This window comes from Bos grunniens, chromosome 12 (assembly GCF_055505025.1).
Source record: "Bos grunniens cultivar Pamir isolate PY7600 chromosome 12, Bosgru_T2T1.0, whole genome shotgun sequence".
Classification (NCBI taxonomy): Eukaryota; Metazoa; Chordata; class Mammalia; order Artiodactyla; family Bovidae; genus Bos; species Bos grunniens.
The window spans coordinates 55,922,407-55,943,629 of NC_141176.1; the positions used below are offsets into that span (position 1 = coordinate 55,922,407).

The 21,223-nt window shown below is 37.1% G+C and overlaps 1 protein-coding gene across 3 annotated transcripts in view; it reads left to right on the plus strand.

Annotated features, from left to right (window-relative positions):
- LOC147361797 (uncharacterized) overlaps positions 1-21,223 on the plus strand; it is a 331,684-nt gene that overhangs the window by 286,858 nt on the left and 23,603 nt on the right. For all 3 annotated transcript variants that reach the window (XM_086330162.1, XM_086330161.1, XM_086330167.1), the window contains one exon: positions 1-21,223. This exon is cut by the window's right edge and continues 23,603 nt beyond it. The gene's annotated coding sequence lies outside the window, so the exon portion shown is untranslated.

Consider the following 21,223-nt stretch of genomic DNA (forward strand, 5'->3'; position numbering starts at 1 on the left):
CAATGCTTGATGGAGTCGATGGTGGCTCGTACCACACTCCAGTCAGCTCTACAGCTTGTGGAAGAGTCTAAGACTAAAGATGTCTGGGGGACCTTCTTGGCAAAGAAAAAGCACTGCATCTGGACTGAGGTAAAAAGTTGCATGGCTCATGTGACTTGTTTATTCTTGGACCATCTCTTAGCTTTCCTGTTTGTCTGGTATCTTACACACACTCAAGATTGGATCTCCAAATGCGCCCTGTGAAGACACCATTCTCACCACAATCGGACAGAAGTCCACAGCTTTCTCTGTGAATCCATTGTCATTGGAGGGACTTTGGACGTTGCTTCCAGAACCACATAACAGTTATGTCAGGACTGCCACTACTATTTCAGCAGAGGGAGTTCATCAGCCCCTTGTTTTCCTTGCTTTACTTGTCTCAATGTTGAAGTCCGTACTGAGAACATCTGTTTGACTACTCATTTCATACATCTACACTTCAACTGCGTAGGAGTTTACAAAAGTATCCAGCATTTTAGACCTCAGTCATGGGAGATATTCTTTGTCTAAATAGATGGAGAATTCTTTTAGACACAGCAAAATGTATGGGCTCCAGATGATTAAAATATGGCCACTGTATCTCTCTTAAGACAGCAGAAAGAATACAGGCACATTTCACATTATGGTGCATTACTTTATTGTACTTCACTGATATTACATTTTTTACAAACTGAAGGTTTTGGTCAATCCTGTGTTGAGCAAGTCTATTGGCACTGTTTTTCCAATAGGATTCTCACTATTGCTGATATTTTGAGATGTGGAAAAAAAGAAAAACTCAGTGAGGCACTGAATCATCTTTATCCATAAGATTTGATATTGCAGTCTTGTGACAATCCACGTAGGGAAAAAAAGACAACAACAAAAGTTAATGGACTCTGTGGGAAAGGGAGAGGATGGGGAGATTTGGGAGAATGGCATTGAAACATGTATAATATCATGTATGAAACGAGTCGCCAGTCCAGGTTCGATGCACGATACTGGATGCTTGGGGCTGGTGCACTGGGACGACCCAGAGGGAGGGTAGGGGAGGGAAGAGGGAGGAGGGTTCAGGATGGGAACACAGGTATACCTGTGGCGGATTCATTTTGATATTTGGCAAAGCTAATACAATATTGTAAAGTTTAAAAATAAAATAAAATTAAAAAAAAATAGTTCCACCTAAAAAAAATTTTTAAAAAGCAAAAAAAGAAAAAGTTAATGGCCAGATGTCTTTTTCCTTTAAGTAAAGGAGAATTAGGTCTAATGTAAACATCATCTTAAAGTTTACAAATACTATCCATTTACAGAGGTTAGGAGAATCTCCAAGTAAGAGTAGTCAAGTTTTCTGATACAAGAATATGGCTTGCGTAGAAGAACATGTGCCATTAAAATTACAGCAGTTACTTAGGCCCTAAAATAATCAAATTTGAGGAAATGGAAGCTTTTAGGGGGAAGTACTTGATCCGTGTTGATAACAGAGGGCTTGGACAACAGTTTTGGGAAATACAGATCACTCTGAAGATTAGAGAGAACAAATTTCCACTTCAAATATATGTCCTAGTGGATTTTCCACATAGGCAGATGAAAAGGAGATTAACTCAAAGAAAAGACAGGCTGAAGAGGGAGGGTATATATGTATACAGATGGTTGATTCATGTTGTTCTACAGCTGAAACTTTGCTGACAAAGGTCTGTCTAGTCAAACCTATGGTTTTTCCAGTAGTTATATACAAATGTGAGAGTTGGACCGTAAAGAAGGCTGAGCGCCAAAGAATTGATGCTTCGAACTCTGGTGGTGGAGATGACTCTTGAGAGTCCCTTGGACAGCAAGGAGATCAAACCAGTCAATCCTAAAGGATATGAACCCTGAATATTCATTGGAAAGACTGATACTGAAGCTGAAATTCCAATACTGTGGCCACCTGATGTGAAGAACTGACTCACTGGAAACGACTCTGATGCTGGGAAAGAATGAAGGCAGGAGGAGAAGGGGACGATAGAGGATGAGATAGTTGGATGGCATCGCTGACTCAGTGGATATGAGTTTGAGCAAGTTCTGCATGATGGTGAAGGACAGGGAAACCTGGCATGCTGCAGTCCATAGGGTCACAAAGAGTCGGTCAGACATGACTTAGTGACTGAAAAACAACAGCAGCTGAAATTAACATAACATTGTAAAGCTATCATAGTCCAATAAAAATGTGACTGGATTAAAAAAATAAAAAAAATAAATAACAATAAAAAATGAAAAGATACACAAACAAAAGGTACTGTGAAGATTCCAAATATGTGATGTTTTTGGTCCTCACATCAAAATCTCTAGTGCTGAACACTCAAAGTACCCATGTTGCTCTGAAATTTACGAAGTGCAAGCATGGGTTTTAAAGATTCAAGTTAAACCTCTTATATAATTCATTCATTCTATCATGTCAGTTACCTTCCATCAGGAGCCAAAGAAGGTAACCAAAGATGGGTGAAACACCAGAGGAAATTGAAAGGAAGGGCCTCAAAACCTCAAAGAAGAGCTGACGTCATCTGCTCTTTCTCAACTGTCATAATGCCAAGTTCAGGTTAAGGGTGAGAAGGAGGGCAGAATAACATGAAAACTTGGCTTTCATTTACCTTGTCAGAAACACAAATAACTTATTAATAAGGTAACAGTGGGGCAGAGGTGAGGAGAGAGCCATGCCATGTAGGTGCTGGTAAGAAGAAATAAGGGGATATTTCCTTATAATTCATTATACATGGGTAAAATTTTAATTAAGCAGAATTATTAGAAAGTTTTACTGGATTTACATTTTTATTAAATGTGGCTTTGGTAACCTGTAGGAATATTTTGCATATATTGGCATAGATTTTTTTTTGGTAGAATTTCAAAATTACTGTATGTGACTTTTCATTAGCTAAAGGCTTTTAAAGTTCCAAGTTATATTTGAAAAACACAATAATATATAAGGGAACTATTGACTGTTTAAACTGATACATTGATGAAATGGAATTCCTGACCTCAGAAAAATTTGTGAAATACAGAAAAGGTGAACATACCTAACAGTGAAAGATTTAAAGAAGTGCAAAGGAATCTAATGAAATTTAAGTTAAGGTTGAGCAAACTTGTGACATTTCTTTCCAAAGCTCCACCTTACTTTATCCCCCTAACTCTCATTTCTCAATCTTCATTGTTTAAACAGACTCCTTATGCTACTTTCTCAATATTCCCCAAATCCCTTTCATCCTTACTCCCAAACATACCTGCATAACCCTGTGAACTTTGTGGCTCAGGGGTGTCTGACTCTGCAGTCCTTTGTACTATAGGCCACCAGGCTCCTCTGTCCATGGGATTCTCCAGGCCAGAGTATTGGAGTGGGTTGCTATTTCCTCCTCCAGGGGATCTTCTTGACCCAGGGATTGAACCCACATCTCCTGCATTGGCAGGCAGATTCTTTACCACTGAACCACCTGGGAAGCCCAAAGATTTAACTAAAACTCCCTTAATTATCATCAACACTATTTTACTATTTTGCTAGCATTGCAAGTTAAATACGTACATAATGAAATACCTCATTTTCCCAGCCAAATCAACTTGTTATAACTCCATTCTCCTATGTATCTGTGCTTAACTTGAGAGCTTATTTAACTTATTGCTCTTTTTGGCTCTCCACCATCAATTAGTTCAATCTTTAACCAGTCAAGTATTTTAAACATTTTTTCCCAAGTCCAAAATCTAATGCTATGCAGTCTTTTTTGCCCTATATGGTGTCAACATTTTAGGATTGGTTGCCTAACATCATTTTTTTCTCAGTGATCACCCTCAGCCTTTGCAATTCATTGTGTTTGGGTTTTTCAAGTACTTTTCTTGAAGACTACCTCGTGTCACTTCACTGCCCACCAAACAAACACACATTAGACTTTTGATGGCTCCAGATATCCAGAGAGTAAACTTCAGTTTCTTTGGCACAGTATCTAAGGTGCTTCACTATCCAGCCGAACTACCTGGCATGACATTATATCATAGAATTTATGCACATGCCCTTCCTATTCCTGGACTAGAATAGACTCCTGGAAGTCCTGTTCCCTAGTTAATTTATCATTGTTTCCCCTGAGTAACATAATGCCTGCCCTGGGGTGTTTACCTATTGGGAGCTAAATAGGCTTGTTTGAACAGACAATTGCCTGAGCCAAAATGATTCCCTCATTTTCTCTTATCTCCTTCCAATTTTCACTTCAGTAGAAGAGTAACTGTCTTCTTTTTTTGAGGATAAATTTACTGATAAAGTCCTTACTTAAGGGTATTTTTCTGAGGGGAGGTAAGGGGGAGTGTTTTTTTAAACATGAATCTTTTTTATTTGGCCATGAGGCATGCTGGATCTTAGTTCTCCAACCAAAGATTGAACCCACACCCCCTGCAGTTGAAGCGTGACATCTTAACCAGTGGATGTCAGGGAAGCCCTAGTGGGAGTGTTTTGTGAAAAGAAAAGGTTTTCCTATAGATGGCTTTGTTGTGCACACATACACACTCCTAAATTAGACTTTGGAATGCATTTTTCAGGTAAAAAACATGTATATATATATTGGTTAGATATAGTTGAAATAATGCAACTGTTACTATATTTTCTGGGCTGATACTTATACCATATATTTTCTTAAAGAAATCATCAAGGACTCTGGAAATCAAACTACTGTTACTGTGATTTCTATAAAGAAATGCTTTCTCAACTTAAAAAAATTATTTACAGTAAGTTTTTTAATACAACAAAATTCATAACTTGGATTCCTAACATGCAGCTGAGGTAAACAAAAGGGAAAGTATTTTATTACAGTGGATTCTTTATTTTAGAAAAATGGCATCTGTATATTTGTTAAATTGTTGAAATATTAAGGATTTTGTATAATTTCAAATACTATCTCTGTCAAGTTTTCCAAATATATATAATATTAGGTGCAATATCCTCACTTCACTTTTAGTTTTATAAGAGTCTTGAATCTGTCTTAAACATGACTTCTTGAATTTCTATGTTTTAGTCCATATTTAGAAATAGCTCTTTGCCTGCAAAAATAGACTAAAAAGGTAATTGTACCTTTTAAGCATTTAAACAAGTTTGATCTGGCTTTTGTTTAAAAATTGTAGCAAAAGTCAGAATTAGTTCTCTTTTGGTACAAAAGTCATACCTTCTACCCATTTTTGTTTTTAAGTTTTTGTTTGTTTTCTTTGAGAATATCAGAAATACTAGACATCATTTATGTGAATAATTTTCCAGATGTTACCCCACTAGTTACTGGTATAAATGCATTTGCAGGAAAGTTTAATTGCTGCTAATTTGACTCTAGATCCTGTTTATTTTCTTAATTGCTGCCAGACATTGAAGGAGTGGTTAATATATTAGAAACCTCCTGTTTTCCTGAACCTTTGCCTTACCCACGGGCAATTTTGTTAGGGAGAGAAAAAAATCTGCTTTCCATTTATTTTCCCTACCTTGAAAGCACTTGCTTAAGGTTTGGCAATGATATTCTGAAGACAGCACTTGAGTAACTTTTCTCTTTTGCATCTTCCTGTGTGACAATACCATCTTTTCTCCTTTGGCACAAATGTGTGACAACTATCATTATCGCATCTGTGTTATATAATAGGATTATTCCCATGACAAAAAATAGTACTTTCAGTAATTTAACATTGTGAGATCCTGACTGTAAGCTATATATCATGATAACTGAGATGTGGTCCTGTTAGGAACAGTGGGTCAAAGACATGAAGAGCTGATAAGGCAAATGTAAGCAGGGGGCTATAGTATTGATGGCCAAGTGGTGCGGTGGAGCGTAGAGAAGGCTGGCAAGGTTGGAGTGCCTATCCTATTCAAAATGTTCCATCTTATCAAATTTAACAGTAGGATTTTTTTTCCCTCCATGTTTTGCTGTATAAATAACTGAGAAATTATGAAAGAAGAAATGATTTAAATAACTTTCTTTTGCACACACCACTTATGTCTCTTCACATCAATGTTTTCTGACTTTGAAGTGACCCCTTCAAAGGAAGAATTTTCCCCTTATCCTTGCCTCTCTCTTACCTCTGCCAGATGAATACTTTTTCCAGATATTTAAAAATAATGTATCACTGATGTTTTATTTCAAATATGCAACTTGATCTCTTATTGTTGTCTTTTTTATTCAGAAAGAAAAGTAAAACTGTGGTTACCTACTTGGCTACCATTTTGTATCTACCCAGTTAAGTTGTACTGTTGAGTCAGTGGTTCCCCAGATTTCAGAATAGCTTGTTACTTATTAGAAGAATTTTAATAAATTAGTAACTAACATCACATTTGTTTTTTGATGACTTATCATTTTGTTCTGTGGTCCTTTTTATATTCTATGACCTAAGAAACTCTCCATACCTTTATTGTAAGTGAATTATTGCCTTGCCTTGAACCCATGAATAATTTTTCACCCAATTCTCTTCCATTCTGGAACCATGACAACACTGCATCCCTCTTCTCACTTCTTACCATAGTTCCAAAGAAAGTTCTACATTTTCAGTTGCTAAAGTTCTACAAACTGACCTTCCTTCTTAATAATTCCAGCCACATGATCTGTGGAAAGTCACTTCAACTCCATATGGCATATGCAATTTCTATTTGTAAAAATGGGATTTAAACTGGCTGACACTTAAGAGTCCATTCTAGGTGAATGGTCAGTCTTTATCTTAGGTTACCTGACTTTTCCTGTTTTCCATAAACTAATTCTATGAGGCCAATATAATTGATACTGACTTCAGCCAGAAATGTTTTTATTTTCAGTAATATCAATAGCTAAAGATTTTATTGCCTAATTTAATCAATTGTTATTAAATTTACTGATACTATATGGGCTTTCCTAATGGCTCAGTGGGAAAGAATCCTCCTGCAATTCAGGAGACATAGGAGACACTGGTTCAATCCCTGGGTTGGGAAGATCCCCTGGAGAAGGAAATGGAAACTCACTCCAGTTCTTGCCTAGAGAATCCCGTGGACAGAGGAGCCTGGTGGGCTATAGGCCATGGGGTCAACAAAGAGTTGGACACAACTAAGCGACTAAGAAAGCATCATAACTGATGATATATAGTCAATATTTCTTTTCAAATATTTTCATTCGACTTTTCTTAGTAAATTTTGATTCATTTTTTCACATATAATATTTCTAGTTGATGCAAGTGAGTAATGTAATTTATACTTTTTTAGGGTTACCTCCCTTCCTTCATATTTCTAAACTCTTGCTAGAATCCTACCCTTATTTCAGAAAATAATTTTTATAGGTCTCCTGTTTTTATTCATTGTGCTAATTAGATTTTCAGAGCCCTGTATTTTTGTGTTATGATTTAATAAAAATATACAATCTTTCTCTTAAACACACACATATTATACAAGTCTTACAGAGACATATTCAGGGTGTGCTTTTTATTTTTGCAACAGTAACAATCTTAATATAAAATAAATCACTTCCTTTCCCCTGCATATGTCAGTGCTTACCACTTGTGTCATTTTCTTCACACCCTTTCACCGTAGAAACAGATGTTATATACCAACTGGAAGAAAACGTGCTAGCAGGCATTCGCAGACCTCCTGGCTACCTGGTTGGTGTTTTGTGTTCCTATGGCTGGTTTTTCCACCTTTGTGATTCACTTATTCTTGCTTCTTGGATAGCCAGATAATTTCCAGCCAAAACCAAATGACTTCGTGTATAGGCATTGAACAAGGATACGATGGCTTATGTCACAAGACAACTAGCCATGTAGACCCTTCCCCATTGAATATTTAGCCTAAAGAATGTTAAATATTAATACCCTAATGTTAGCAAAGTTCCTGACGGTTAAATATATACTTACAAATGCAATTTCAAAATGTTCCCAAGGAATAGGATATTCCTGAAAATGTTTTGTGAGACTTGTTTCTAATAAATGCCCAACCACTGAAGGAAGAGAACCTATAATGATGACTGATTTATAAAACATGGCTAATTGTGCTTTGTGTACAGAACATGAGCTTACTATACAGCTTGTCTCTGGTGACCAGAAGTTTCATTTTTGTCTTTCTTCCTTTCTTACTTTCACCTCTACTGCTTTTGAGACATCTTCCTGGTTTCTAAAGCTGAAATCCTTGCCAATATTCCAGTTCTTTCCCCTCTCATCCAATTAGTCACTGAATTCTTCAAAATCACTTTTATGTCCTTTCTTACGCAGGGAAAGATTGAGGGCAGGAGGAGAAGGGGACGACAGAGGATGAGATGGTTGGATGACATCACCGACTCAATGGACATGGGTTTTGGTGGACTCTGGGAGTTGGTGATGGATAGGGAGGCCTGGCATGCTGTGGTTCTTGGGGTTGCAAAGAGTCAGACATGACTGAGCGACTGAACTGAACTGAACTGATATGCATTGCTTTAGTGGAATACGGCTGTAGTTAGGAGCCTCCTGTCGTTTTGTGCATATTTAATACGTGTTACACATTGTTGCTGTAATATCTTCTTAAAACTTATGTCTGATATTTTGTTGTTTCAGAATTACGGTAGTGCAAATTGGAGATCCTAGAATTCTGACTCTATTACATGTGATTTTAGGCAAATTAGTTAAGTGCTCTCTGTGCTTCCATTTACCCAACTGCAAAAATAGGAATAATGACAGTGCCTCACATAGAGTTGGTTAGGCTGAAATCCATATTGTATAAATGTACATTTAGAACTTTTAGAGGGTTCTTGGCACACATTAAGCAGTAGGTTAGTGTTGTTTTTTGTTTTTTGTTTTTTTTTTTAATTTAATTTTATTTTTAAATTTTACAAGTTGTATTAGTTTTGCCAAATATCAAAATGAATCCACCACAGGTATACATGTGTTCCCCATCCTGAGCCCTCCTCCCTCCTCCCTCCCCATACCATCCCTCTGGGTCGTCCCAGTACACCAGCCCCAAGCATCCAGTATCGTGCATCGAACCTGGACTGGCAACTCGTTTCATACATGATATTAAACATGTTTCAATGCCATTCTCCCAAATCTTCCCACCCTCTCCCTCTCCCACAGAGTCCATAAGGCTGATCTATACATCAGTGTCTCTTTTGCGTCTCATACACAGGGTTATTGTTAGCATCTTTCTAAATTCCATATATATGCGTTAGTATACTGTATTGGTGTTTTTCTTTCTGGCTTACTTCACTCTGTATAATAGGCTCCATTAAGCAGTAGGTTAGTGTTTTCTGGTATTTTTTAAAAACTACTTCTGGTTTCCCATTGGTTCTAGGACATTTTAATAGAATAGCCAATATTCTTTGAGATTTGTTCAGATGTGTACTCCAGTAAACAATTGAGTCTGGATAAGAGGAAATAATGACTTTTAAGATACCAAGTGGCCAGTTGGACAACTGCTGGAAAAAAAAGTAAGGCAAATAAACACTTCTTTGGATTATAGGTAAGAAAAAGCTTGCTTACTAGCTTCCCCCTCCCCCATTACATGTATAATAGGATTTTCACTATTGATTTTATTAGGAACACAGCACTTACAACAATTTCACTAGAACATACTTCAAATGATTGGAACACAGTTATTTCATGTTTCATTGTTTGCCTCTGCCACTACACTATGCAACCTTTAATATATATGACCTGGCCATATAATATTTATACCAGCAGACACACTGTGCAGCATAATGCACAGCCTACAATAGGTCTCCTAAGAATGCTGTTATCAAACCTTTGAGGAAGTAGCCAGTTGAATCTTACTTTGCCAATCAGCTTGCCTCTTTTATAAAGTGTCTTCATGTACCTTTATTTTCAAGATGCAATGGAGTTGATTGTGAAAGGTATTGAGTAGGGGACTTTTTTTTTTTCCAACAGGCGTTAAAGCAAGATTTGGGAGTGGGGTTAGCATAATGACTATAATTTAAGCTACTGCACTGGTCCTTATGAAGTGTCTGTACATTTAACACTCCATATGGTAATTATGACTTCCCTAGAATGAGTCAGGGTTGTTTATGCTTTCATAAATCAAGCAGCTGCAGTGGAGCAGACAGACTCCATATTAGCACTTCCTCCTAAGACCGTGAATGTGTTTAAAAGATTTTTGCAAATACCTCCTGAATTCAAGTTGTTTGTTAAAAGTGATAGTTTTATGAGAGTGCCACATGGAAAATGTCCTTCACTCTCAGATTTTTCCATTTGTGATATAAATCCACATTCAGTCCCATTTTTAGAGAGGCACTAAAGCTGCTATAATAACCCCCAACTGAGTTTGATAAAAGAAGAGTTTAATTTACAGGTATAGTATGGTTATATGAGATGACAGCTAGGGAAATTATGAGTAAGACTGAAAAAAAAAAAAAAAACAACACACTAACTGGTTGATCATTTATTTCCTGCATTCAATTTTCTGACTTTACAGGAAAAATACTGCTAAAACAAATGCAAAATACTTTCTTTAACATAATAAGTAGACTTTTGAAATTACATTGAAATATGTGGAATGACATATGTACTTTATGTATCTTCTATTAGATATGGTGAGGTGAATATTTGTAATAATTGATACACATAAAACCTAGTTATACATATGATTATTGATGGGATTTAGTCATGTCACCTTTGGTGAATTATTTTGTATTTCAGGCTCAGATTTATCAGCCATAACAGAGTGTCCAACTCCACCATAATTTTTTTTAATATGAGAAAACTTTGAAATAGTGGTAGTTGCATATATCAGAAAACAAAAATTCCTTTTTGGAGAAAAAGATAGTATGGTTAAAGAACTATAATACTAGGCAATAAATAGGCAATTAAATGATTTAGAAAATATTAACTATTTACTTTTCTCCTCCACTTCTTCCTCCTTTCTTTAAGCTAGAAAGAATCTAAAAATATCAGTTGAATGATTTTTCTTTATTTTATATGTGGCAAACTGAAAAGCAAAGTTTAGTTCAGTTCAGTCGCTCAGTCGTGTCTGACTGTTTGCGACCCCATGAACTGCAGCACGCCAGGCCTCCCTATCCATCACCAACTGCCGGAGAGCAAAGAGGCTAAGTGAAATGTCTGTGATCAGGCATCAACAAGTGGTAAAGCTTGAACTTGAAAGCAGTTCCTCTGACTTCAAGGTGATTGCTTTTTCCATCATTTCATTTCTAGACCTGGAGTCTGCATTAAAGTATACTACACATGGAATAATGAGTTCTCTGAAAAATTAGTGGAATAGCAGTCAGAAAAATAATTAGTGAAGGAAATGAGTACAAAATATCAAACTGAATTATATTATTACTTTCCTTTCTCTAAAAATAACATTCTATTTCTATGATAAACTAACTAGCTTTTATTTGATCCATTTTTATGCTTTTGTACTCTCAAAATATATTAAAATTATCCAAATGTCCCTACAAAATGCTATTACAAGTAGGATATATTTTAGTAAAATTAAACACAACACTTCGTCACATTTAGGATTTATGTCCTACCTCGCATTCTCACCCACAACTTTGAAATTCAAAAGATATGTCCTATTCATTTTGAGTGCTGATTAAAGCAAAATAGAATGATTTCAGCATCGATATTCTGAGTTGACTCTAAAGCGAGAAGGTAACTGAAATAAATGCCTTTAGGAGTGAAGAGTTCCTGAGGAAATACTTGAAGGCAGGAGAGAAACCATAGAATACATAACTAGTGATTACAAAGGGAGCCTGATGGCCTCGCAGCATGCGTCACCACCCCCCTGCTGCTGTGGCCTGTCACCCGTCCTCTGTCCTTCTCATCAGCCCTGCTACTGCAGATTCCAGGCTTCCAACTTCAGGCCATACACGGGGATGAACGAACCTTACCAGGGAGCACAGAAAAGCTCTCTGACTAAAGAAAAGATTGTTCAGTAATCAAGACAATTTGTATTATTGCCACTTCAAATCTATTCTTCTCTTGGCTTTGCCTTGTTATTTCCAACTTGCTCAAAATGTTCTTTCCCAGCTGCCATCGAAACTAGCTTCTTGTCCTGCCTTCTGGTACCCTCATATGTCTATTTTTTCAGAGTCTGTTCAGCTCTGACCCTTAGTTTTCCCTGACCCTCGAGGTGTATGTATTTACCTACATGTAGTTTGGACTCAGTGATTTGTTCTGAATCACTCTTCTTGCCTGCTTTCTTGACCAAGCTTCTCCAATCATTGCCTTAATTCCACAACTGGCTGCATTCATCAGAACAAGGCTGAGTAGTTTTTCCTTAAGAGCGTTGAAGAAAAATTTTTTTGTTTGTTTATAATTGTAATAATATATATTACTTATGGGTTTTTGCTCGTGGTTCACTCAGTAAAGATTCACCTACAATGCAGGAGACCTAGGTTTGATCCCTGGGTCAGGGAGATCCCCTGGAGAAGGGAATGGATAATATATATTACTTATACACATGTTTATGTTTTATAATCATAATAATATACATTGTAATTATTTACAATGTCCGCGCCAAAGAATTGATGCTTTTGAACTGTGGTGTTGGAGAAGACTCTTGAGAGTCCCTTGGACTGCAAGGAGATCCAACCAGTCCATTCTGAAGGGGATCAGCCCTGGGATTTCTTTGGAAAGAATGATGCTAAGGCTGAAACTCCAGTACTTTGGCCACCTCACGCGAAGACTTGACTCATTGGAAAAGACTCTGATGCTGGGAGGGATTGGGAGCAAGAGGAGAAGGGGACAACAGAGGATGAGTTGACTGGATGGCATCACTGACTCGATGGACGTGAGTCTGAGTGAACTCCGGGAGTTGGTGACGGACAGGGAGGCCTGGCGTGCTGCGATTCATGGGGTCGCAAAGAGTCAGATACGACTGAGCGACTGATCTGATCTGAAGTATTTAGCAGCTTGTATTTAAAACTAATGGTCATTTATTGAGCACTTCATTATGTGCCAGGTACAGGACAATCAATTTTTATATAGGCCATTTCTTTATCATAGTATTATGGCATAGATCTCATGTCCTCAATATTTCAAATAAGATACTGAAGCTGAGTGGGGTTAAATTGTTGAGCTTGCTGCTGCTGCTGCTGCTAAGTCTCTTCAGTTGTGTCCAACTCTGTGCGACCCCATAGATGGCAGCCCACCAGGCTCCCCCGTCCCTGGGATTCTCCAGGCAAGAACACTGGAGTGTGTTGCCATTTCGTTCTCCATTGCATGAAAGTGAATTGTTGAGCTTCGTCCTCATAATTACCAAGCGGCAGAGCTAGGATTTGAAGGCAAGTGCACTGGGCTCAAAAGTTACATTGTGTTGTTATATAATATTGCAGCACTGCCCACAAAAGTTTTGATCTAACCTCACAACAAATATATCCAGTTATTGGTGGAGAACAAAAGTGTCGACAGTACATCCTTATATCATTTTGCCTAATCATTAAGTGGCTGTTAGAATATCCTGTTGAAAATATTTATTAATGACTGAATGTGCACACTATTCTGAACTTAAAATATGTACCTGCTTGCATCAATATCCAGACATGTAAAAAAATGGCCTCAAGCTGTTTTCTGTATAGTATATACTATGATATTGAGAGACCAGAACTTACCATTGGTCGTTTCTGGATTTATTTTTGATCAGGGGTTTTAGGTTAATGTTTATGAGCTCTCATGAGTTCCAGGTATTCTTTGAATCACCTAAAAAAGAATATTTGTGTGTGTGTGTGTGTGTGTGTGTGTGTGTGTAGCCTGTGAAAATGTTTAAGTAGATATGATCTATGGATGTATTCATTTATCTATATGAGCATGTATTCATATTAGTATGTTCTTTTTGTTGATATATTCATTAAAATCTTAAAGTGGTCTGAGTTCCCAAGTAGGCTTAGAGTCAATAACTCAATCTCCCCAAATCTACTATTAGGTATAAATCTATTCTGGTATGGTGCTCTTTAGGTATAGTCAACAGGGAATAAATTTACTAAAATATATTATCCTTTAGCTGCCTTTTTCTTCTTAATGTGCAATCATAGAAGGAGTTATCACAACAGTTGATTGAAATCTTTAGGTGAACATGAATCTTGCTCACATCAATCTGGGAATCTTTCTTTGAAGAAAGAGAGATTATAGAACTGGAAGAAAGAAACCCTTTTCTAAATTCTCTACAAATAAACCAGGATGGTTCTGTCTGCACACTTAATCAGGGGCTCACAAGTATGTATGTCCTTCTTAGCCTCAGAATCTCAACCTCTTGAATCTTAGAATGAACAACAGAAATTTCATAATTTTGTTTGTGGGTAGATGCTGAAGACAATAGGGAATTTGTTGTTGTTCCTCTTTAGTGCAGACAAGGAAAAGAAAAGAGCAGATTAGGGTGAGCAGATAGTGAAAAAAGGAAAGATGGTCTTGTATCATCACAAGTAGGCTAAAGGATTTTATGAATAGAGATTAGATTTTAATCTCTGTTTTCTTACTTAACTATAATGTAATAATATTGATAAGTAATATTTATTGGGCTCTTACTTTGTGTCCAGTTGTTATGCTAATGAAATATGCATTATCTCATTAACTCCTTATAGCTAACATTTTATAATGCAAGTGTGTGACCAAAATCATACAAGGAGCAAGCAGCACAACTCAAGTCTAGATTTGTATTTATATCTAATTTTTACCTTATATTCTCCTGTAAATCCCTTTCAGCTCATCTGTTTTCAATATCTGCTCTACATAAAAACAACTGTTATTAATAGTGTGTGTGTGTGTGTGTGTGTATGTGTGTGTTTGCATGTTTGATATTTGTGTTTGTTAGCTTACTTTGGTAAAAACTAAGGTAAATGAGTTCTCTGTTTGCTTGGTTTCCAGTGCAGAGATAAATAATTATTTTGAAAAGATCCAGAATTACCAAAGCAATCTTGAAAAAGAACAAAGCAGGAGGCATAATCCTTCCAGACTTTAGACAGTACTATAAAACTATAATAATCAAAATAGCATGGTGACTTAAATGTTAGTCATGAGTACAATTTAAAAAATAGTCCGGTATCAGCACAAAAACAGACATGGATCAATGGGATAGAAGAAAGAGCCCAAAAGTAAACCTATACACGTGCAGTCAATTAACCTTTGACAGAGGAGGCAAAAATACACAATGAGGAAAAGACAGTCTCCTCAGCAAGTGGTGTTGGGAAAGTTGGACAGCTGCCTGTGAATCAATGAAGTTGAAACACATCCTCACACCATACACAAAAATAAATTCAAAATGAGCTTAAAGACTTAAATGTAAGACATGACACCATAAAACTCCTATAAGAGAGCTTAGGCAAAACATTCTCTGACATAAATTATATCAATATATTCTTAAGTCAGTCTCCCAAAGCAGTAGAAATAAAAGCAAAAATAAACAAATGGGACCTAGTCAAATGTATAAGCTTTTGCACAACAAAGGAAACAATAAACAAAATGAAAAGACAAACTACAGACTGGAAAAAATATTTGTTAATGATGTAACCAACAAGGGTTGAATTTACAAAATATATAAACAGCTCATACCACTCAATAACAAAGCAACAAACTACGGAAACAAAACATATTCCCAGGGAAGACATACAGATGTCCAATAGGTACATGAAAAGATGCTCAATATCATTATTAGAGAAATGCAAATCAAAACTATGATGAGGTATCACTTCACACTGCTCAGAATGGCTATTATTTTAAAAAAATCTATAAGTAAAAATGCTGGAGAGGGTATGGAGAAACTTTCTACACTGTAGGTGGGACTAAAAATTGGTGCAGTCACTATGAATAACAATATGGAGGTTCCTCAAAAAACTGAAAAAAGTGTTACCATAAGATCCCAGCCATCCACCCCTGGGAATATATCTGGAGATAATATAATTTGAAAAGACACATACACTCCTGTGTTCATAGCAGCACTATTTACAATGGCCAAGACTTAGAAACAACATAAGTGTCCATTGACAGGTAAATGGATAAAGATTGTGTGTGTGTGTGTGTGTGTGTGTGTGTACACTGACATGATAGAATAAAATATTACTCAGTGGTTAAAAAAAAAATAAAGAATGAAATAGTGCTATTTACATCAGCAACATGGATGGCCCTAGAGGTTATCATACTAAATGAAGTAAGTCAGAAAGAGAAAGACAAATATATGATATCACTTATATGTGGAACTTATTTACAAAACAGAAACAGACTCACAGCCACAGAGAAAAAGACTTGTGGTTGCCAAAGAGGAGTGGGTGTGGCAGGGTGTTGGATTGGGAGTTTGGGATTAGCAGATGCAAACTATTATATATAGAATGAATAAACAACAAGGCCCTATTGTATAACACAGGGAACTGTATTCAATATTCTGTGATAAACGAAAATGAAAAAGAACCTATCTGTCTATCTGCAACTGAGTCACTCTTGGGTTCAATCCCTGGGTCAAGAAGATCCCCTAAAGGAAGAAGTAAATGGCTACCCACTCCAGTATTCTTGCCTGGGAAATCCTATTGACAGAGGGAGGAATCTGATGGGCTATAGTCCATGGAGTTTCAAGAGTCAGTTTAGTTAGCAACTAAACCGTCCCACCACCATGACTTCAATTGATATCTGAGTTATAGCTAGAATTCACAACTTGGTCTTTGGGAGTTTATGCTTCTTTTTACTAATAATACTATATTATTATGTAATGTAATTATTAAGTAATAATTAGTTATTATTAAGCATAATGATAATATAGCTAATAATCTTTTCTACTTTTATTTTATCTGGAAATTGTACATCAAAATAGCCTGAGTTATAGTTTGAGACACAGTACCATTCTTCTTTCTTATGTGTGGCATAGTATTTATCTCTAGTTTTAAGAAAGGTGAACACATGTCCCAGTTTTATCAACGTAGTCTTGTTTTACATCTTTTGTCTTAGAAAAATTATTAATAGAGTTCTAGTCTATACAATAAGTCACACAATCACCCTATCTTTTAGCACCATACCTATTTTTTATTCTCTCTGATGCATTCCTAACAGCAATTTATTAGTTTCACCTTCAAGTTTTCAAAGTTCACAATGATGCAATCCAACTAGACAAAAAATATAAACTCATTACTTGTAATGCAGTTTCTCAGAAATATGACTGTCATGTATCTGTACTTGACTTAAGGTAGATGTGAGAGAATACATCCCCCATACTTAGCTTCTAAGGAAAGCATAGATTAACAGATAAAGTGTTGGGTTCAATGATGCCTGGGTTCAACTCTCAGCTTTGGTAATAATTAGCCACGAATTTCAGAACTTACTTTTAAACTACTATTCTTTGACTATTTCTTTATCCCTAAAATGGGAATGCTTTAATAAATCAACTTAATCATGTTGCAAAGATTAAATTTGGCACTATAAAATAATTAGCATTATACATGACACAAAATGGAAATAGGCTCTGATAAATGGTCACTTTATTTCTGTTATTATTATCTTCTTCTAAAAAATGACCTGCAGGAACTCTTTGGTAGTCCAGTGGTTAGGACTCTGTGCTCTCACTGCTGAGGGCAAAAAGAAAGAAATGACCTTTAATATCAATCAGGTATTAAGTGAGTTACATTTGGCTCGAGCAGAAAATGAATTTCTGGATTTAAATGAATGCAGTGTTCTTATTCACTATTCTTTAAGATATAAAAATAATTGTTAATGTGAAAAAATAAGCCCTATCATTAAAAGAAATAATGGAAATGGATATATTTGAATATTTCAGAAACAGAAATAATCATTTTCCTTGTGTTGACAAAAAAATATTTAACTTTCCTCACATAGTCTGGTATTGTTTCAAAGCTTTTTTTTTTCTTTTGGAAGCTATCTACTTGAAAAATATTTTCTAAATTAAAAAAGTCCTCAGTTTTTAAATCTCTGCCTCTCATTTTGTTTTCATATTTTCAGATAAATTGAGGTCCTTTATTTCTGTTCTGCTAAGTCACTTCAGTCGTTTCCGATTCTGTGTGACCCCATAGACGTCAGCCCACTAGGCTCCCCCGTCCCTGGGATTCTCCAGGCAAGAACACTGGAGTGGGTTGCCATTTCCTTCTCCAATGCATGAAAGTGAAAAGTGAAAGTGAAGTCGCTCAGTCGTGTCCGACTCTTAGCGACCTCATGGACTGTAGCCCACCAGGCTCCTCCGTCCATGGGATTCTCCTGGCAAGAGTACTGGAGTGGGGTGCCATTGCCTTCTCTGTTATTTCTGTTAGGTTTCTCTTTATCAGGAAACACTTTTATTGAGAAATGATTTACATATCATAAATTTACCCACCTTAAGTATACAATTTCATGATTTTGAGTAAATTTACCAAGTTGCACAGTCATCACTATATCTGATTTTCAAAGACTTCCATCACCCTAAACAGGATCCTTCATATTGTTTTACTGTCAATCCCCTTTCCCACCCAGTTCAGTTCAGTCGCTCAGTCGTGTCCAGCTCTTTGTGATCCTGTGGACTGCAGCACGCCAGTCTTCCCTGTCCATCACCAACTCCCGGAGCCTACTCAAACTCACATCCATTGCATTGGTGATGCCATCCAACCATCTCATCCTCTGTCATCCCCTTCTCCTCCCATCTTCAACTTTCCCAGCATCGAGGTTTTTTCCAATGAGTAGGTTCTTCACATCAGGTGGTCAAAGTATTGGAGTTTCAGCTTCAGCATCAGTCCTTCCAATGAATAATCAGGACTGATTTTCCCACCCCAACTAGAGGCAAAAATGTTAGTTTTTATATGAGCAATTTTAGTGTTATAGTGGAGTGTTAGTCACTCAGTCATGTCCAAATCTTTTCGACCCATGGACTGTACCCGCCAGGCTCCACTGCTCTTGGAATTCTCCAGGCAAGAATTCTGGAGTGGGTTGTCATTCCCTCTCCAGGGGATCTTCCCAGTCCAGGGATACTGTCTGAGCTACCAGAGACCATGAGCAATTATACTAAAACTTTTTCCCCATTTGAAGGCTACTCTGAACAACGAGCAGCATTAGAAAGAAAGACTATATCTCTTACAGCAAAAAGTACAGTGGAGTGAGAGCAGAGTTGCAGATACATCAGAAGGCAGAGGAAAATGGGAGAGTGCTGTGGGCAGGTGAGCTTGAGATGGCACCATTCAATCAGAACTCAGCAGAGACCTGTATCCTCTTAGGGTAGCATACATCCAGAATCTCAGTGGAAGTTCATGCCCCAGTGATTGTAGAAGCCTCACCCTGTCTCAGTTCTTTTAATATAACATCTTAGCAATAGGATTTGTAAAATATTTTAAAGTTTATTATGTCTATAAAATACCATTAAATGTATATAATATGCTTTGATTCTAGTATACCAATTCTTTGCTGAAATTTTCTTGGAGATAAATGGGGGAGGCTTAAATTTGGAAGCTGAAATCTTGAATCCAGACTTAATTTTTAGCTTTTAATAGTGTTGTTATTCCATCTATCAAAGGAGTTGATGATATTTTCCTTATCTGTTTTCTTCTTCATCTTTCTTTCTTCTTCTCTTTCCTTCTTTCTATATTCAAATGTGAAAAGACTTTGCAGTCTAGAACCTTACTAATCATCTCTCAATTGGACACATGCTCAGTTCAGTCACTCAGTCAAGTTCAACTCTTTGTGAACCCATGGACTGCAGCACACCAGGCCTCCCTGTCCATCACCAACTCCCAGAGTTTACTCAAACTCGTGTCCATTAAGTTTGTGATGCCATAAAACCATCTCATCCTCTGTTGTCCCCTTCTCCTCCCACCCTCAGTCTTTCCCAGCATCAGGGGCTTTTCAAGTGAATCATTCTTCCCATCAGGTGGCCAAAGTATTGGAGTCTCAGCTTCAACATCAGTCCTTCCAATGAACATTCAGGACTGATTTCCTTTAGGATGGACTCATTGGATCTCCTTGCAGTCCAAGGGACTCTCAAGAGTTTTCTCCAACACCACAGTTAAAAAGCATCAATTCTTTGGTGCTCAGCTTTCTTTATAGTCCAACTCTCACATCCATACATGACTACTGGAAAAACCACAGCCTTGACTAGAAGGGCCTTTGTTGGCAAAGAAATGTCTCTGCTTTTTAATATGCTGTGTAGGTTGGTCATAACTTTTTTTCCAAGGAATAAGCATCTTTTAATTTCATGGCTGCAGTCACCATCTGCAGTGATTTTGGAGCCCAAAATAATAAAGTCTGTCACTGTATCCATTGCTTCATCATCTTTTTGCCATGAAGTGATGGGACCAGATGCCATGATCTTCATTTTTGGAATGTTCAGTTTTAAGCCAACTCTTTCACTCTCCTCTTTCACTTTCATCAAGAAGCTCTTTAGTTCTTCACTTTCTGCCATAAGGGTGGTGTCATCTGCATATCTGACGTTATTGATATTTCTCCCGGCAGTCTTGATTCCAGCTTGTGCTTCATCCAGCCTGGCATTTCACATGATGTACTCTGTGTATAAGTTAAATAAGCAGGGAGAAATTTTGCAGCCTTGACATACTCCTTTCCCGATTTGGAACCAGTCTGTTGTTCCATGTCCAGTTCTAACTGTTGCTTCCTGACCTGCATACAGATTTCTTAGGAGGCAGGTTGGGTGGTCTGGTATTCCCATCTCTTTCAGAATTTTCCACAGTTTATTGTGATCCACACAATCAAAGGCTTTGGCATAGTCAATAAAGCAGAAGTAGATATTTTTCTGGAACTCTCTTGCTTTTTTGATGATCCAGTGGATGTTGGCAATTTGATCTCTGGTTCCTCTGCCTTTTCTAAATCCAGCTTGAACATCTGGAAGTTCACTGTTCACATACTGTTGAAGCTTGGCTTGGAGAATTTTGACATTACTTTGCTAGCTTGTGAGATGAGTGCAATCGTGGGGTAGTTTGAGCATTCTTTGGCATTGCCTTTCTTTGTGATTGGAATGAAAACTGATCTTTTCCAGTCCTATGGCCACTGCTGAGTTTTCCAAATTTGCTGGCATACTGAGTGCAGCACTTTCACAGCATCATCCTTTAAGGTTCGATGCACGGTACTGGATGCTTGGGGCTGGTGCACTGGGACGACCCAGAGGGAGGGTAGGGGAGGGAGGAGGGAGGAGGGTTCAGGATGGGGAATGTGGGTATACCTGTGGCGGATTCATTTCGATATTTGGCAAAACTAATACAATATTGTAAAGTTTAAAAACAAAATAAAATTTAAAACCTGAAAAAAAAAAAAAAAAGATTTGAAATAGCTCAACTGGAATTCCATCACCTCAACTAGCTTTGTTCATAGTGCTGCTTCCTAA